Raw genomic sequence first — 18,300 nt, 5'->3', positions numbered from 1 at the left:
CCTACACAATATCAAACTCAAAACTTAGTATTTTGAACACCATCTTTCAAGAGCAAGTGGTTTGCGAATCCTGCATTTAACTCCGAGATTTGAGAAGCAGTCGTCAGTAAAATAAAGGGAACACAGCAAAAGTTTAGGATTATACTGCATGCTGTGATATCGGTCGCCTTGAAAAACTCATGCTGGGGGGTCAGCCAGAATAGAAAAGGTTAATAGGGTTCTGTGAAATGAGGGTGTGAATTACCAACTTGTGTCTTGTTGTTCAATGAAGTGCAAAGGAGTTTATCATAGCACTCACACGTACATGTAGGCCTATGTGCACAAATACACTGTATTTACAGTATGTATGCACAATTGATTAACTTTACAATTATTAAACTGAACTGATTTGAGCTGTATAATAAAACTATTGGCTTGCTAGAGCTGCTTAACAGCAGAATTTTAATTTGTTTCTATTGTGAAGCTGCTTTGAAACAATCTGTATTGTATAAAGCGCTATAGAAATAAAGATGACTTGACTTGTATGCATAATCAGTATTTACAAAATAAATGTAAAAAAATTTTTTTATTTTGATGTCTAAGAGATGAAATTATTAGTGTTTTCACACATGATCATTGTGTGTAATCGGTAAGTTAATATGCCATTTAAATGTTTAAATGAAACAAAAGAGCTGTTAGTTTTCAATGATGTCTAATGTAGAGAATTGTTTAGCAATAGTAGTCAAGTCTTCCATATTATGTGGATCATGCCACAGGTAAAACATCACTTTCCACCTCACAACCATGGTAAAAAAGTAAATCCAGTAGGCAATGTTTCTATGGTTTTGGTTGTGAAAACAGTATAGCCTAAAGACGTTTAGTATATTAATTACAAATGCAAAAAAAAACGGCTATAGATTAATAACAAAAAATACTGCAATTATATTGCATTACTTCTTTTATGTCTACATTAATAATATAACAAAATTCGCTATGAAAATCCCACATTTCTGCCGCAATCCTCCCATGGTTTCAGTTAGTGTTATACAGTAAATCATGGTAAATGTTGGCGACTTGTCGATTGAAAAGCCTTCTTTCATTATGGCTCAATGTTTCTCCTGTCACGTGTGTGTGTGTGTGTGTGTGTGTGTGTGTGTGTGTGTGTGTGTGTGTGTGTGTGTGTGTGTGTGTAAATGCAAGTGATCAGGCCATGCTGGGAAATGCATTCTGCATAATAATGACACAAGCACAATAATGCATGTGTGTGTGTGTGTGTGTGTGAGCTGCACACTTCTGATCCAATGACCACTAGTGTCCCCAAGTGCATATTACGCACACACGCACTCATACAGACCCAGTCAGTCCCCTGCTATTCCCTGATATGCACATAAACCTTATGCTATATTGCTTGGCAGAGAGACATAAAGAGCAATATATAATGGATAAAGAGATAAACTGGGCTTGAGGGAAAAGAGGTAAATTGAGGGAAAAGAGAAGGGAAGAGAGATGGAGAGAGACGTGTCCACTTTACATTCCTCAGCATGACAATAATGCAGAGAGATGAGAAAATTAAAAATTGATGCGAGTAAATAGTTTTAAACGTCCCACTGCTGTACTGAAAAGTTCCCGCTGGATGTCACCCACAATGAGCAATGACTTTAAATTCAAAGAGAGCGACAGACAACAGAAGGGTGAGTAGAGAGGAAAGGTGAAACTTCTGAAAGTGAAAGAACTTCAGTGGTGGAGGGAGTGATTGAGGGAAAGTATGAAGGGTGAGCGTAAGGGGAAATGAGGGGGAACAGGAAATTTTGGTGGGCTGAAATACACACGTGAGAAAGATCTGCTATAAGAAAAATGCAGTACAGCACAGATCCAAAGTGCACACTTCAGCAGACCAAGATAGAAACGAGGGAATTTAAAGAAAGAGCCAAAGAGGGAGACTATTAAACAAAGAAATTAGGGCTCCAACCAGGGATGGACTGGCCATATAGGGACCACCGGGTAAGTGAATCTGCAAGAAAATTAAAGTTTAGAGAGGTTTTATTGTAGTAGTAGTAGTAGTAGTAGTAGCCTACATTATACTGCAATTTACAATATAAAGTATTACAGAACAACACCTCCCTACCTCAATACACTCATACAAGTTTATGCTTCCTCCCGCTAGCTAAAGGTCACTGAATGAGTGACACCATATTATTTCTTCACAACTCAGAAAGTCCCTCTCTAAAACCTCTGGTGAATGAGCTGCCAAACTCCACCCGAACTGCTGAGACCATCACATATTTTAAAGAAGTAGCTGATAATGCCAACTTTTCATCAGTATTTAAAGGGATAGTTCAACCAAAACTGAAAATTCTGTCATCATTTACTCACGCTTTTTTTCTTCCAAACCTGTATTTCTTTCTTTTTTCTGTGGAACACAATATTTTAAAAAGGATGTTGGTAACCAAATAGTTTTGGTTCTTATTGACTTCCATTATATTTTGTGACCATACAATGGCATTCAATGGGAACTGAAAGTGCTTCATTAACAACATTCTTTAGAGTATCCTCTTTTATGTTCTACAAAAGAAAGAAAGTCATACAGGTTTGGATAAATAGTCAAAATGAATGACTATGTAATCAGCACTTTGATTACTTTGATTACAAATGTGCTGTTCAAGTGGATTTTCATCAGGACATAATATTAAATCATTACATTTTTTATAATGCAAACATTTTCATTTCGCAGCTCTTCCTAACATAAAGTGAACGAAATGTTGCAGTCGTCGTTGACCATCAAATACTTCATAGAGTGTGTGCACGCATGTCAATCAAACTGAGCGCAATCATTTTGATAAAAATCTTATTTAGGTTTTAAATTCACCATAAGTGAAAGCTGAAATCCTATGCAACCCAAGTAATGGTAGATTTGATGTGAAATCATCTGATGTGTGTTCCTGCAGAACAGTCGACCTCCTTCATAAAAATTTGAAGAAAATTTAGTAAGAGACATCTGATTAAGTGATTCAATCAAAGCATATCTGCATAATTAATATGATTAACCTAAGAAATGATTCACGGATTAATCGGTTATCAAAAAAATCAAAAACAACAACTGATAGTTGCAGCCCTAAAAAATGCAAGAGGGGGTGGTGAGTCCGGCAGAGGTGGAAATAGAATCACAACAGACTCTCTGTATGTAAATTAGCACAAAAACCGCCACAGGCATCAAATCTGGACACCAGGACTGAGTGCCCTGCAACAGAGCACCTGGCGAACACACACACAGCTTCCCCTACAAAATATAGCCCACGGTCACTACCATGAAAATCACTTTCCCCTACATCACAGACACCACATCATAACAACCTACCAGGAGGAATATCTACTGTATGTATAGAGCCAGTGTGAGAGTGTGTTACGAATAAAGCAGAAGAGGTCAGAAGCCAACAGAGAGTGAGAGATAGGGGAGGGGAACGAATGTTGTTTGAAAAGCTTAATATGAAAAAAATCCATACGGAGATCTGCAGCCCGAGTTTACCTCCAGGACAATTTTGGAAACAGGCATTTCCAGCAAGCTCAGAGATATTCTCCTCAAAATTAGGTCTTTTTTTCAAAGGATAGTTCAATTCTGTCATCATTTACTCACCCCCATGTCATTCCAAACTTGTAAGACTTTCTTCTGTGGAACATAAAATATGATATTTTGTCTCAGTGTTGTTTAGTACACAGGATGACAATGGAATCCAGTTTTGTTTCGGACCCCACTGATTTTTATTGTGAAAAACATCCTTCGAAATGTCTTCTTTTGTTTTCCATAGAAGATACAAAGTCATACAGGTTTGGATTGACATGAGAGTGTATAAAAGAGGACACAATTTTCATTTTTGGGTAAACTTCTTTAACCCTTAAGCAACCACCTGCCTGCATCTACAACCAGACCAACCGATTATGTTAACTCCAACTGTCTTAATATCCATGGCATGTATGCACATAAAAGTCACTCTGAGAGTCTTCCGCTGCCATCCATCTTCCACAATATAGGCAATCTTTTTTTAATTACACAATTTCCTGTAGCAGCCAGTTGCGTTCCTCTGAGCTTCATTAGTTGAACAAAGATAAGGTAAAGGAGAATCATGGGTAATTAAAGCGGTATATACTGAAGGATTCCACTCTTCCCCGGGGCGCTAGAGGCTGATATTCACCTCAAAAAGTGAATCACGCAGATTTGTGTGTTTGCATCAGAAATTACTGTTAATATAACAGCTTGCACAGCAATGCGATTTGCCGGCGAGGCAGAGGGTGACGTGAGTCATCCCACCCGTGTGTGCGAGAGATGATAACATTAGTTCTTTTTCAGATGAGTTGCGAGATTGTCGAGCACTGTTTGGTCTCAGGGGTACAAGAAACAAGACTTCCAAATCTCCTGCACAGCCACAGTCATGCCTGCATTCATTCATACTAAAAACCTTCCTGTCTTATTATGCATTTTCCTATTCTCGCTAAGAGCTCCCTGGAGCTGAGTTCCCGCAATCACCCATGGTCAAGGTCACAAGTCCGGGATGTCTCAGCACCTCACGCACGCCCCTCGAACTGAGACAATCTCGGAAACGTAATCCATTGTTAGAGGAAGTAATCTCCTGCTATTGGAGCCTCGGGCCAATTCTGCCTGCCAGCCCTGGAAGGACAAACTCTCTGCATCGCCAGAACAACAACAAGATGACCTCGTGGTTGCTATACTGTGTTTTGTACCATACAATACAGAGTCTAAACAACACCAAAAGCACGTACCCGCAAGTGCTGCCCTTGTCCTCGATGCATACATTGAGACTTTAATTGTGGAATTACCAGCAACTTTGATGGTTTTTTTTTTTTTTTTTGTGGTGTAATTCATTACAGCTAATGAAGATTTATTTACCGCCTACTAATTATCCAAGATCAAAGGTTCACTTCCAAGCCTGAATTCATTGTTATAGGGTTGGAAGGGGGACAACATTGTGCTGATGCTGCAGTGTTGGATGTTGCTGTACTCTCTGGCTCTGATCCACGATTGAAGTGCTTATCAATCCCGCATCTCACATCACCTCAATTTGTTTTTCAAAGTAATCTCCAGTTAATCATTATCTCTGAGAGCATCTATCATTTAGAGTTTGGTATTTTCTGTGAGGGATACTTGACCATGTATATGTTCCCCTCCGTGTGGCCCTTGACCCGCAGTAGTGCAGATCGCTTTTTGAGAGTTTAAAGGAAAGTAATTAAACCTCATTTATGTGCCGTTCCTTCCCAGTTAACTGCCGGTTTTCAGTCAGGTCCTCTATTTATATTCAAGCAGTAATTCTCTGACTTTTCAATTTCATATGAATTGAGGCAGCAAACACAAATGCAGAGTTGCTATTTGAATTTGAATGTAAGGTATAGACAGAATTTTTACTGACTGTAACTTGCTAACTAGAAAAGCAAAGTTTGTTTGCCTTGACAAAACCTTGTGTTGAAAAAGCGATGGATGGATGGATGGATGGATGGATGGATGGATGGACGGACGTTTGGTTTGAAATGTGCTGGGGACAGAGACGCATTCGGAAGGGCATTTTCAAAAGTGCTGGGTACAATGACACATTCATTTTTTTTATTTTTTTCGCGCAGGTCATGTTTTGAAAGACGATGTCCTGTAGCTTACTGATGTAAATAAATAAAAATGTATACAAAGATGTGATGATGTCCGACCAAAAATGTGATGGTACTTTGGGTTTAATTGGTCGTACAATGAGATCTAATATATGTTGTTAGTATCGTGAATTTTTATGTGAATAAACACATAGATCCGCCTGTGTTCCATATGTACCGTAATGGTCCAGTGGCAGAATTTTTGCCAAGCGTGTCGGAGCTTCTGGGTTCTAATCCGCACTAGTATAGTTTTTTTCCCTCATCAAAACCGATAATGTTTATCAGTGGTTGTATATCAAGAATCTTGATATACTTTATCACTGATAAACATTATCGGTTTTGATGAGGGAAAAAAAACTATACGAGTGCGGATTAGAACCCAGAGAAGCAGGGACACGTTTGTGTGCATTTTGTTTTGTGATTTCACGGGAACGAATAGAATCTCCGCATTGCTGCCCTGGAAACTAACTGAAAAAAGTTTAAGTTGAAGCACTAAAATTGCTTAATGGAACTAATGAATAAAAAATTAAACTGAACTAAAACTAAAAATGAAATCAATTAAACCTAAATAGTAATATCTAAAAAATAATAATAGTAAAAATGACAAAAGCAAATAACAAAAGTAGGCTAGTAAAAACTACAATTTAAATGAAACCTGGAAATGTTCAAATAAAAACTAATTTCTAAATATAAATAAAAACTACTACTACATAAACAATACTTAAGCACTGATTTCCTTTGGTGTGTGTGTGTGATAATTCTGTTCAAATTGACACTCGAGAACTGAAAGGGAGCCAATTCTTTAGTTCTGAATGTTGCACAACCCTGCAATTCTCATTTACCAGCACACTGCTGAGCGCTTCAGTGGCATATCTGAGAGAGCAGAAGACTGCGAGGGAAATGTGATTGTGTGTGTGTGTGTGTGTGTGTGTGTGTGTGTGTGTGTGTGTGTGTGTGTGTGTGTGTGTGTGTGTGCTTCACCCCTGACCTGCCACTCAGCTCCAGACGGGTGGGTGGTCGGCAGTAAAATGTCCTCATTGATCATCTGTTCTCACTTTGTGACGGTGCCATGTTTTTGCTGTTTGCTTCAGTCACCTACACAACTAGTTGCCACTTAGTTTGTCCTCTTTCTGCTCTTTCTCTTTCTTTAATCTTCTCACTGGAAGCAGGATCTTTTACCCTCCACTCTGTGTTGCTCTTTCTTGATTCTTCGACTACCTCAGTTGTTTGTTATTCTTCCCTCCGTCTCTCGCTCTCCACTCTCCTCAGTCGAGTCCTCCGCTGTGCACACTAGCCTCTTTAACTTCCCATTCTCCACTGTTTCACAGACCATTGAACTGTGTAGTGTAGGTGCTGAGACCTTCACGCTGTTCTCCTTTAACCATTCAGCCTTGTCTTCCTCCTTTTTTTCTGGCCTTACAGAACTGTACCATGGTAACTGGGCGTTTCTTCAACCTTGGGCACTTCTGGCCCTGTGGACATTTAGAAAATATAATCTTTTAAACACTTTTTTCACACTCACTAGTTATTTGTCTAACAATGTCCAACAGTGGACATACATACATCCCAGAAGAATACTGTCGCTTTTGTATTTTTTCCCCCCCTGAAGGTAAGGAACATCCCAATCACAATGTCATTTCCACAACATTTCATATGATGTAGTATTCTGTGATGAAAATGACAATTGTGAAAATGACATTTTGAAAAAAAAGTATTGAAAAAAAATGTCTGATTCTTCTATTATTTTCTCTTATTTTCTGTATCCTATATATACACAATATAATCATTTTAATGATATGTCAGAGCTTGAATTGAAATGACACACAACTATTTTCGAGTGATATTTACACTTAAGTTTCCTTCCCATTTCATTTCAAACTATTTACTGAGACTGTTGTCCCTAACAGGTATTAGCTTTTACTTAAAGGGTTTACAGTGTTAAAGAGATGGATTCTCATGCCAAACATGGCCAAAGTTTAAAAATATATATATTTTGTGCCGAAAATCTTACTTCCGGGTTGGTACAAGTTTCGGCTGGTTTTTTTTTCGATGTGGATCTAATGACGTAGACGAGCGTGGAACTCCTTATATGAGCATTTCTCTCGGAAAAGCGCGCCCGCGCACACGTCGACCAGAGGAGAGCGAGACCGCACACATCAACACGCTTCAACAGGAAATCATCGGCAGCGCTGCATAGGATTTGTTCAAGAATGTCTACATCTGTTTAGCTGGCCACTGTAGGTGTCTGTTTGTTTATTGTAAAACCAAATCATGTCCTCATAAACCACGAGTAAACACACACAAATGTTGTAAGTTATAACTCGCGCATGACATGGTGTTCTAAAAACACTGCGCTCAAGTTCAAATAATTTCTACTTTTAAAAAAACTTTTAGTCATTTACAAAAACCGCTAAGCAAATATAAGTTATACAGTTCCAGTAGGCTACACACCACATAGACGTCCTGCTGTAGTCGTTGCTGCTGCTCGTCTTCAATTTCAGCCTCGGGATCTGATTCTGGATCAAAAAATGTATGGCTGAATCTGATTGTTAGCCATGGTTTGTTTTGGGATATCACAGCTTCCAGACGCTCTCAACGCAAAAGCTTCGCCCGCTCGTGATTATTTAGCTCCGCCCACACGGCACGCCTCCACCCGCTCGGTTTTTTCCGGAAAGACTCGGTCCAGCCTATCTTTCATTTATAAATAAAATAAAACTAAAGACCTTTTGGAGATATGAAGGATGAAATACTACTCTATAGGTACTCAGGATTAACATGAGATTGACTGAAACTGAGTGTTTCACACACACACACACACCCATACTTTAATATTGACAGTATAGTTCTACATGAAAGGAGAAAAAAATAATGAAGGCATAGTAAAATCTATCCAAGACAGTTGGCCTTCATATAACAAAAAGAAAAAAATGTATCTCTGTTTTAGTAACAGTCAACCCCATGGGACATAAAAGTGCCCGAAAAACACCCAGCTATGGTATGTTGGTCATTTCCCAATCATTTTCCTTTATCTTCTACACAGGATTTCCTGCCCTACCTCTTACTGCGTTTATCAATAAACGTGCCTAAATGAATTTTTTTTTTTTTGTATTTTGGTGAAACCCATGGTTAAGATTTTGTTAGGATGCTTTTCAATTCTTCAGCTTTTCTGACCCTTAGCCATTCTTTAAAAAAATTAAACATTCAAGGTGAAGTGTGTAATTTTTGTGCACCAAAAAAAAAGGCAAAATTGACTGTTTAAAAAAAAAAGAAGAAGTAATCAACATGCTCTTCCAGCAACTCCATGTGCTTTAACCATATAATTAAGTCCATGCAAGGTGATATGAACTATTGGTGCAACAGATTACAAAACTCACCATTCAGATTATTTTATATTTTTTGAGTCACGGATCGTATAATTTTTCCGATCAGGAAACATTATTAAAGATAAGTGAACAGTCAGTAAAAGAAATAAGAACAAATACATTAATTACAAGCATAGATAAATACAGGATAACCAAGTTAGGTCACACTTTAGATGAGGGTCCAATTCTAACTAACTATGACTCTTGCATCAATAAACTCCCAATTACTGCTTATTAATAGTTAGTAAGGCAGTTAAGTTTATATATTGGGTAGGATTAAGGGATGCAGAATAAGGTCGTGCAGAATAAGGCATTAATCGGCAATAACCTGTGCATATATGCATGCTAATAAGCAACAAAATAATAATGAGAATTGGACCCTAAACTAAAGTGTTACCCAAAGTTACAAATAAAGTAAGGTCTAACAGTATTCAGGTACAGAAATGTAATAATTAAATGTAAAATAACACTGCAATAAGATCAATCAACTTGATTAATCTTTGTTAAAGCTCTCTTTTGTTGTTTGATTTACATTAATGAAATTAAAATGAAAAAGAATAGAAAAAAACAATGACATAAACAGCAGCAGGTATAGGCTGCTGTCACTTCAAGAGCTAATGCATGGATCCAAAATAACGATACACATCTGAAATGAGCATTTTGACCATTTTGTGTGTATGTGTCCATTCAAGTGCAAGAAGACGAGGATTCAATTTGGTGTTTGCAGAGTGCAGATCGCTTTTATTAAACTGACTGCTTTCAGACAGGTTTTCCAAACATATAGCCCCGCCCCCAAACTAACACCATTGGTTGAGCCATTGTTGCTATATTGATCTGGTCAGGATGCTTAAACAGACAGAGCAATGTTTTTACATTTTGCCACAATGTGTTTTCAGCTTAAAGGTGTCTCTAAATATTTAACTGGGATTGAAGAAGGTATTTAAACATCTAAAAACAATATTAATGAGAAAATAAGTGAAAAAAATTCCCTTTCCTCCCTGCATGAGGATGTGCAGTGGTCAGACCAACTCATGTCACACACACCTGTCCCAAGTAAGGACTGCCCCCCTCCCCTTCCCCTCATCTCCAGTTTCATTATCACCTCCAACCTCTCCACATTATGTAATCGCTGCATGCGGCATTAGTCTCCCTCTCAAGAAGCTATATCCTTTCACACACACTCCATCTGGAACAGGGGCCCATTTTAGTTCTAATGGGCCCTTCATCTAATCAAGCCTAGTGAGGGCTTTAGTGCCACTCATACTCCTGTAATTGCTGCAAAAGCCTGGGACCTTTACCTCATGTGGGTATGGAACAGAGACTTGACGGGAGCCTTGGAAACAGGTGGAAGGATGAGGCAAACAAATGAAAGCAGGAGCAAAAGAAAAGACAGAGGTTAGGGGGCTGTTAAACAAGCACAGGGCAGAGTTTGTAAAGTCATGGCAACACTGTCCCCTATATGGAGGAATGTTCACCTCTGTGGCAATCAACCACAACATCCACTTAAGTCTGTCTCTCTCTCTCTCTCTCTCCTCCACCTCTCTTTTCATGTCTTTGATTTTCTCTCTCTCTCTCTCTCTCTCTCTCTCTCTCTCTCTCTCTCTCTCTCTCTCTCTCTCTCTCTCTCTCTCTCTCTCTCTCTCTCTCTCTCTCTCTCTCGGTACATTAGCAACTCTGTTTCTCACATGTCTCTCTCTAGAAAAAAATTCCAAATAGAGATATTCTTGGTGCAAAGAGAGCAGAAATGGACAAATGATTTCGGGGTATTTCCAGAGTGAGATATTAATAAATCTACATAATTTCAAAACCGACTAGTCAGCTGGTTGTCTAAACCAAGGGTTTTTAAATATTTTAATACCAAGGACATACAAATATGATCCCATAATTCCCTTCCCAACATATGTATTATATATATATATATATATATATACAAACATATATTGGGAAGGGAATTATGGGATCAATTAATTTTTTCAGCATAAGAAAAGTGTGTGTGTATATATATATATATACGTATATATTTTCTTATGCTGAAAAAAGTAATTGTTGTATTATGTTAGACGACATATTTCCAAAATTAAATAATTGCCTCTAACGTATGGTTTAGTATACTAAGACCAAAACAAACATTTGAAATATTATATGAACAGGGTTTTCTTTCTATTAAGTTGACAGCATATATCGACCCACTTTGTTTAAGTAATGTTAGATGTAAACTTTTTTTTTTTATCGAATTTAAAATATGAAGATGCTTTTGTGTTAAAAAATAGGGCTATTTGTGATAAATATTTTTTTTACTAAATCACAATTAATATCATGATTTTAATAAATGAGTTTGTTGAATTTAAACTCATTTAAGAGTTAGCATATTTAATTAACATTTTTAACTTCGACAGCCCTAAAAAAACGTTCACTTTTCTGACCCTTAGGGGTCCCTGAATCCAAAGTTTGAAAGCCCCAAAAGAAAGTATATTTTCTAGATAATATTTTAATCATTTGTTTTGGCTTTGGTAAAATGTCGATATAATTGGCAATTATTTCATTCTGTCTTTAATATAATATAATATCCTGTTTTTCCCACATACATTTTTCAGTCTATTTTTTTTATTTTATAAAATTAAAATTTTATTTGTAAGTCATAATTGTCATAATTGTGGGTCCTTGGTATTAAAAGGTTTGAAACCCCCTGAGTAAACCATGGTGACCCATCTCTATAGCCAAAACACTAATAAAGCTCAAAATAATTATCTTAGTACTCATTAGGAAAAAAAGGTCATTTCCGATTGATACATTTCTATCTGGCTGTCAAGCCGTGGGATAAAGACACTGAGAAACAATGCATTGCTATTCTGAAGTCTTATTCTTAGTGCTGAGAAAGACATTCACTGCCACTCAGAGATCTCACAGGACAAGAGGAAGAAAATTTTGATCTGAATCAGACTGCACTTCACAACCCAAGTCTGAATTATTGACACCTCGTGTCTGCCGAGGTATTTGCCTTCTCACAAGTGACACAGACAGAATCTGGTCCAGTACGAACAGGCACATTTCAATAATTCACACACTTATCAGAGAGCAAGCGCCTAAATTCCCACAATGAATGTGCCTGAATTCAATCCAAGTGAGCCGCAGAAACAGCTTGAGAGTGATAACCCTAAAAAATAAGCTTTTATAATGGGCACGCCTTTCTGAGAGTGTTTCATTAGAATAATATTTGAGACGTTCTTTTGGGAGAGATGGAAGAGTTTCGGCTTCATTACAGCGGTGCTGGCCTTGCTCAATAACGTTTGTAGTCAACTTGACCCACAAGCGTCTGATTCATCATTTCTGTCATTTAAGAACCACACAGTCTTCCAATAACCTCCTCTTCAGCATGTAAGCTCTGAAATGAGACAAAGTTGTGCGTCTAATATGAGTGACCGCAGGCAGGCCGGCGATGAGAGCGAACAAGAAAATTAAAGGAGTGTCTAATCAGTCAAATCAAATTGAAGATAATTACGGTGAAATACAGTTACCGAGACACACCACCTGCGACAAACCCATCCCGTGTAACGACTCCATAAAACACAATGATGAATCCAGCCCTCCATTGAAATGGTTTGAAATAGGTCTATTCCTCCCAGTGTTTATCTCTACGTCTTCAAATTGAAGGCGTTCACGAGTTTCAGTACACCTATGACTCTTATTCGCTTTTCTATCTTCTGTGTTAAGTAACAGTATGATCCCTAAACACAAGGAATTGGGCTGTAAAATGTGTAATCTATTACAGTGATAAGAGAAAGCCGGGTAGCGACATAACACTCTTCACCAGCTCTCTATGTTTATGTTGTCTTTTTTTGTCTACTGTGAATCTGGGTTCAGTGTTTGCTGTGAAATTAAAGTAAAAATAGAAAGCGTGTACCTGAAGGCTTTACTATATGTCTGTTTTTAACATACTGGTGGGAGGGCTTCCACTGTAATTAAATGTCAACATGTTTTTACTGGGGGAATTACACAACCACACTGGAATCAAAGGATAAACCTTGGCTCAAGATAAAGGCTTCCTCGTAGCATTACAGAACAAAGTGTCAAGTGAAAATACCAATTTCTGCCCTACATGTGCAGCTAATCCTATAGAGCCTTAGCCTCGTGAGACCATCCTGATCTCGCGAGCTTTCAAGGTTTCACTCGCAGATCAGTCTGGATACTTTCCGTTAAAGAAAATTTGGGAGCAGTTCACCAAACGAACGTCCAATCAGCGTTGGCTTTGAGGCGGGTTGAGGTGTGACGCAACGAGAAGCGCGACAGTTCAGTCTAAAGAACATGTCGGCTTCAGCGGATGAAACTAGCATCAGCGTGGCTATCGAGCCAGTTTTATCGGAATTACAGAGTATTTCTTCACTGAAAGAAGAGCAAAACACTGCTCTGGAGGCTTTTCTCAGAGGAAAAGATACGCTCTGTTAGTACGTCATATGCTTCGTTGATCTGATTGGTTGATTTGGCCCGTCTATCACCAACATAGGCCAATCAGCTAACCAGTATTTTCGCCCCTTACCAAAACTACTTCAACGGAAGGTTTCCAGATGGATATGCGGAGCAAATCCATCTGGCGGAGTCAGGTTAATAGAGCCTACCCTGCATCTGAATAAGACTAGGAAATCAAACATTTGAAACAAAAGACATACTTGATTTCCATGCCCCATATATACAGGGCCCCAGACTAAAAAAAATACAAGGGAGCATGTGAAATGAAATATTTAAAAGACAAATGACTTTTTTAGTTTACAAAATGGCTCGATAAAGACAGTTTTTTAAAAGCAGTTTACCTCCAATTTGATCCTGACTGTAGGGATGCAGGATATATCGGCCACCATACTGGTATTGGCCGATATATGTTCATTTTTAATGTTATCGTTATCGCCCCGATAAGAAAATTTGGCTGATATATTAAAGCCGATAAATAATGGATTATTTCCTTCAGCTGAGACACTTCAGACATGCGCACTGTTCGCCGTGATGTTTTTGAACTGCTTGAAATAGAATCCCTTAAAAAAAAAGGAAAATACAGTTATGTGCTGTCATATAGATAGACTACATAAAATTATAATGAGAACATTATAATTGTGTGCTTGGGACATGGCTTTTAATGGGGAAACTTTTGTTTTAGTAATCAGGCTCTCAAAAATGATATACAAATTTGGATTTAGATTTATCGGCCAATATATCGGTTATCGGCTTTCAAATATCGGTATCGGCCAAAATTTTCATATCGGTGCATCCCTACCTGACTGTATTTGTGCCCTCTGTTTTTGTAAGAATATGAATGCCCAACCAGTTGATAAAAAGTCAGATATTGTGCTTTATTGTGGCTCTTACATGTCAACCACATTACAGTTTTACTCCAAAGTTTTCCTTACAGTCAATTCAACATTAGAATTGGACTTCACTGTGGCAAACAATGACTAATATTTTTGTGAAATGTTTGGGAATTTTTTTTTTAAATAACATTTATCACACAACACAGTTTACTTTACAAATAATAGTGAATGGTTTTCCAAGAATTTCCAATCAAACATAACTGAAAAAATTGAATCACGGTTTAGTGAGCGAGCTGAAAACTCTGTAATGACTGTGAACGATTTACTGGGTCTGATTCAAATCACAAACTCACGAGCGAGTTCTCGGAATCTTTTTGACAGACTCATTAAAAAGAACCAGTTCATAAGAGTAAGTTGGTCACAAATTGAACATCATGACACACGCTGTTCATTGTTGCATGCCAAAACCGCATATGTTTCTCAACAACGTTTTCCAAACTGTTGCCACTAGCAATTAGATTTTAGTTTGTAGTACTTATTTGCCAATTTTGAAACCATTTTAGTTGCAGTATGGACCCCTTATATTCTAAAACTATGGCGGTTTTTCAACTTTTATTCTCATGACTAATCATGCCAAACGATATAATAAGGCAACTATTATAACTGCAATATGTAATTGCATTTTACTTGAAGAAAAAATGAAAAATCCATACAAATTCTCTTAAAGTCCCACTCCGATCATATTTTGAGCTATTTTTAAACATTCCCAGTGGTCTTTAAATTATGATTATGCCATTTTTAGCCAAAATCACAAAACCTGTGCCGTCTTCTGGGACTTCGCTTCAGCAGAGCGGCAGTAGCTCATTAGCAATTCGCCTCTGCGTTGTGGGCGGAGCCGTTGGCACGGAGACGACCCTCCCCCTGCCCGTTGCTGAGAGCTCTGTCTCTCCCGCTAGCTTACACCCCAATACCGGTGGGGCAACAGTATTATATACACGTTAATTATTATTATCCGAAGTTAATCAAAGTTATCACCGATCACCGATCATTATTTCACTCCAAGACGTCGCGTGTGGAGACGCCCAGTGGAGTTACTACGTCACAACTCCAGTCTATTTTAGCCGGCATTTTAGCGTCTGCTACTGATTTACAGCCATTTGAATGTAGAAATACTCAGAAATACAACTTTGAGCTTATTTTTCTCAAGATATGTCCTCTAACAACAGAAAAATGCCACAAGAACATGTTAACACCTAGAAAAACATTATTTTCATCGGAGTGGGTCTTTAAACTGTGCTGCTATTTTTATACTTTTTTCCAATTAGGAGGCAATTTGGCCCTCCAGCAGAAGCAACATTGACAGAGTCCCAAAAAATGATGAAAACAGATTCAAATGAATGACTCTCATATTGCTTGCCATCGAATAAACAAATAGAGATGATTAACTGTGCAGGGCCAGTGATGAGAGAGGACGGGCGAGGAATGCAGCATGCAGAATGCAACTGGCGCAGTTGTGGCCGTTTATTGTGTGTGTGTGTGTGTGTGTGTGTGTGTGTGTGTGTGTGTCAGTCACACAGCACTGCAAAAAAAGGGCATGCAGAGAGAGAGAGAGAGAGAGAGAGAGAGAGAGAGAGAGAGAGAGAGAGAGAGAGAGAGAGAGAGAGAGAGAGAGAGAGAGAGAGAGAGAGAGAGAGAGAGAGAGAGAGAGAGAGAGAGAATGAGAGAGTGGCAAAAACAGAAAGAGGGGCTCAGATGGAGAACACAACATGAGTCTGCAAGCCTGTGCCCAAGGGACACACACAGTCACTGAGCCTAGTACATTCTGTATTTTTTGTGCAGGGGGAAGGGGCAATTTCTTACACACACACACACACACACACACTTCTATATTTTTATATGCTATTGTTTCTACATCTCTCTTTCTCTCTGCCTATGATAGACTGGTTTCCTACAGGTTCAAGGTTCTTTCTTTCCATTATCCCTGTCACTCCATCTGTTTCCCTGGCTGTCTTCTACTTTTCCATCCCGTTTACAACTTTACGTCGTCTTCATTTTGTATTTCTGTGTTTTTCAGTCTGATTCGGTAGGTACAAAGATCATCTAATCTCAAACACTTTCCTTCTTTTTGCTCCCTGTTTCCTCTCCTCCATTTTTTTCCCTCTTTATATACCTCGAAGAAACTAACTGTTCCATGTTTGGAAACAGGATATGTCAACCTGGTGTCAAAAGTCTCTATTGATTTACATGATGAAGGGGTGTGATAATCCGATTTATCCCTCTTTCTTTCCCTCCCCAACCCCCTTTTCTCTCTCCTCTTTTACCTCTTGTCACAGGAGAGATTAATGACAGTCATCTCCACAGCTCCCTCTTGACCTCCAAGGCTCAAATGAGAAGACACCCTTCCATTTAAGCAATGATGCACATACCCATAATGCAAAGCCTATGCACACAAAATTACAATTCTAAACATTTCTTCATATTCTGATGTATGCCATGGCCACAAACAGCAAGAATTCCAAAGAATGTACAGAAAGAAAATCTTCTGTATAGTTCACTTATTATTAGACAATGTAAAACAAACAGCCGCACACAAAAACCTGGAAGTAGCTCGGACCACAAATTGCTACTGAATTTCAACAAAGGAATGCTTTTGAATTTCAAATAGATAAATGATTGTTTCCATAAAATTTAAAACATGAAGTGGAACTCAAATGAGGGACTGTATCTTTGTTGTTGTTTTTTTGGCCCAGCTTTACTGTCTTTGCATTACACTATTGAGCTTGTAAGTTGTAATCGATATGAAAATATAAATTATGCTTTTGTATGAATTCTAGAAAATTATATATATTATATATTTTTAAAAATGCAGAGCGTTTTTGTTTTCACTTTTCTCCGTGATCGCTTAGAGTGGGTTTCTCTCGACTCCTTAGTGAGCAGGAAATGGAAAACCTGGAGTGGATCTGGAGCAGAGTGATAGCCTATTCCAGACCTGCATTTATTTAGTTTTTGCGTTGCTTGGTGGATGCATGGTTTGGCTTGCTCTTTTTAACTCTGTTCGTTGGCGGATCAGAACTAGCATTTTTTTTTATCTGCAAGCCAAGTTATTAAATGGTTGTCATATAAAACTCACAATCGTGCTGTTGGACTTTATATCAGAAGTGATGCGATTCGGCCCTATATAGGCAAATCATGTTAAAGACACCTCATAAAGTGCAAACGCATTTTCTTTTCTTCCCATGCTTATTTCGCTCTTGCTTAATAATTATTAATTTGAGCCTCATCTTACAAACAGATGGCACAGCTTGAAGAGAGAAATTAAACGGCCAGCTAGTATCTTCAAGATGCTCTTGTAATCCAAATCCCAAGACACAGCAGATGCACTTAACATGCGATGGCAAGCGTGAAATACGCGGCGCGTGTTGGGATTTGCTCTGACAGTCTTGTATTTGAGACTGATATGGGACAGTAACCCCTACGCAGAAGAGCCCAGAGCGGGACCTCCCCGAACAGCGCATTCGACTATGACATATATGATTAAGGTATCTGCGCTTTTCTACTGACTGACGCAATGGCTATAGCTACGTAGGCTGCTCGAGGTCTCAAAGGACATCGGTAAATGAAAGAACAAAGCATAGTGCACAATATCTGAACAATAGCTAATGCGCGCGAGCGTAAACGAAGAATGAATTGCTACACATAGAAAAGCATCTAAAAATGAATTATCAAGCACATATATGTATCCTGCTGTAGCCTACGTGCAGTTATTGAGCGAACCCACTTTATTACTAGAGCAAACGGAGTCAGCAGAGGTGCAGGTGAGTGACGCAAACTACTGACCAAAATAATAAACGATAATTAGCCTGCAAGACATGTAGTAATAGCAGAAAACGGGAAACGGGAAAAGGAACTTTAGAATAACCGTTTTAATTTCACTTTCGTTTAAATGCAATAAAATGGAAGGTGACATGATTTCTACCACATTTAATGCAGTCGATGTGCTTGTAGGTGATGCAGAA

At 38.4% G+C, this 18,300-nt stretch overlaps 1 protein-coding gene across 1 annotated transcript in view; it reads right to left on the bottom strand.

Annotated features, from left to right (window-relative positions):
• Positions 1-18,300, bottom strand: part of cadm4 (cell adhesion molecule 4) — a 171,019-nt gene that overhangs the window by 152,428 nt on the left and 291 nt on the right. The window lies entirely within an intron of this gene.

Source organism: Rhinichthys klamathensis, unplaced genomic scaffold (genome assembly GCF_029890125.1).
Source record: "Rhinichthys klamathensis goyatoka isolate OS25496 unplaced genomic scaffold, OSU_Roscu_1.1 h1tg000262l_1, whole genome shotgun sequence".
Taxonomy (NCBI): domain Eukaryota; kingdom Metazoa; phylum Chordata; class Actinopteri; order Cypriniformes; family Leuciscidae; genus Rhinichthys; species Rhinichthys klamathensis.
This window is presented reverse-complemented; position numbering and strand designations above follow the sequence as displayed.